This window comes from Oncorhynchus mykiss, chromosome 21 (assembly GCF_013265735.2).
Source record: "Oncorhynchus mykiss isolate Arlee chromosome 21, USDA_OmykA_1.1, whole genome shotgun sequence".
Classification (NCBI taxonomy): Eukaryota; Metazoa; Chordata; class Actinopteri; order Salmoniformes; family Salmonidae; genus Oncorhynchus; species Oncorhynchus mykiss.
The window spans coordinates 64,526,823-64,529,322 of NC_048585.1; the positions used below are offsets into that span (position 1 = coordinate 64,526,823).

The 2,500-nt window shown below is 46.6% G+C and overlaps 1 protein-coding gene across 1 annotated transcript in view; it reads right to left on the reverse strand.

The window, feature by feature from the left end:
* Positions 1-2,500, reverse strand: part of LOC118942817 (splicing factor, proline- and glutamine-rich-like) — a 7,474-nt gene that overhangs the window by 926 nt on the left and 4,048 nt on the right. The window lies entirely within an intron of this gene.

A 2,500-nucleotide genomic window follows, 5' to 3' on the forward strand; every position in this document is an offset into this window, starting at 1 on the left:
GACCTACGTGGTAGATGACCTACGTGGTATATGACCTACATGGTAGATGACCTACGTGGTAGATGACCTACATGGTAGATGACCTACGTGGTAGATGACCTACGTGGTAGATGACCTACGTGGTAGATGACCTACGTGGTAGATGACCTACGTGGTATATGACCTACATGGTAGATTACCTACATGGTAGATGACCTACATGGTAGATGACCTATGTGGTAGATGACCTACGTGGTAGATGACCTACGTGGTAGATGACCTACGTGGTAGATTACCTACATGGTAGATTACCTACATGGTAGATGACCTACATGGTAGATGACCTACATGGTAGGTGACCTATGTGGTAGATGACCTACATGGTAGGTGACCTATGTGGTAGATGACCTACATGGTAGATGACCTACGTGGTAGATGACCTACATGGTAGATGACCTACATGGTAGATGACCTACGTGGTAGATGACCTACATGGTAGATGACCTACGTGGTAGATAACCTACATGGTAGATGACCTACGTGGTATATGACCTACATGGTAGATTACCTACGTGGTAGATGACCTACATGGTAGATGGCCTACATGGTAGATGACCTACATGGTAGATAACCCACGTGGTAGATTACCTACATGGTAGATGACCTACATGGTAGATGACCTATGTGGTAGATAACCTACATGGTAGATGACCTACATGGTAGATGACCTACGTGGTAGATTACCTACATGGTAGATGACCTACATGGTAGATGGCCTACGTGGTAGATGACCTACGTGGTAGATTACCTACGTGGTAGATGACCCACATGGTAGATGACCCACATGGTAGATGACAGACATGGTAGATGACCTACATGGTAGATGACCTACATGGTAGATGACCTATGTGGTAGATGACCCACATGGTAGATAACCTACATGGTAGATGACCTACATGGTAGATGACCTACATGGTAGATGACCTACGTGGTAGATGACCTACATGGTAGATGCCCTACGTGGTAGATTACCTACATGGTAGATGACCTACATGGTAGATGACCTACATGGTAGATGACCTACATGGTAGATGACCGACGTGGTAGATTACCTGCGTGGTAGATGACCTACATGGTAGATTACCTACATGGTAGATGACCTACATGGTAGATGACCTACATGGTAGATGACCGACGTGGTAGATTACCTACGTGGTAGATGTCCTACATGGTAGATGACCTACATGGTAGATGACCTACATGGTAGATGGCCTACATGGTAGATGACCTACATGGTAGATGACCTACATGGTAGATGACCTACATGGTAGATGACCTACGTGGTAGATGACAACAAACCTAAATCTTCAGGCTAAACCTTCTGCTGCTACCTTCATCATCTCATCTGTTCTCTTCCTCTTCCTGATCTCTTTCCTCCACCCCATCTAGTGTGTGTTCTGACTCTTTCCTCCACCCCATCTAGTGTGTGTTCTGACTCTTTCCTCCACCCCATCTAGTGTGTGTTTTCTGACTCTTTCCTCCACCCCATCTAGTGTGTGTTCTGACTCTTTCCTCCACACCATCTAGTGTGTGTTCTGACTCTTTCCTCCACCCCATCTAGTGTGTGTTCTGACTCTTTCCTCCATCCCATCTAGTATGTGTTCTGACTCTTTCCTCCACCCCATCTAGTGTGTGTTCTGACTCTTTCCTCCACCCCATCTAGTGTGTGTTCTGACTCTTTCCTCCATCCCATCTAGTAAGTGTTCTGACTCTTTCCTCCACCCCATCTAGTGTGTGGTCTGACTGTTTCCTCCACCCAATCTAGTGTGTGTTCTGACTCTTTCCTCCATCCCATCTAGTATGTGTTCTGACTCTTTCCTCCACCCCATCTAGTGTGTGTTCTGACTCTTTCCTCCACCCCATCTAGTGTGTGTTCTGACTCTTTCCTCCATCCCATCTAGTGTGTGTTCTGACTCTTTCCTCCACCCCATCTAGTGTGTGTTCTGACTCTTTCCTCCACCCCATCTAGTGTGTGTTCTGACTCTTTCCTCCATCCCTTCTAGTGTGTGTTCTGACTCTTTCCGCCACCCCATCTAGTGTTTTCTGACTCTTTCCTCCACCCCATCTAGTGTGTGTTCTGACTCTTTCCTCCATCCCATCTAGTGTGTGTTTTCTGACTCTTTCCTCCACCCCATCTAGTGTGTGTTCTGACTCTTTCCTCCACCCCATCTAGTGTGTGTTCTGACTCTTTCCTCCACCCCATCTAGTGTGTGTTTTCTGACTCTTTCCTCCACCCCATCTAGTGTGTGTTCTGACTCTTTCCTCCACACCATCTAGTGTGTGTTCTGACTCTTTCCTCCACCCCATCTAGTGTGTGTTCTGACTCTTTCCTCCATCCCATCTAGTATGTGTTCTGACTCTTTCCTCCACCCCATCTAGTGTGTGTTCTGACTCTTTCCTCCACCCCATCTAGTGTGTGTTCTGACTCTTTCCTCCATCCCATCTAGTAAGTGTTCTGACT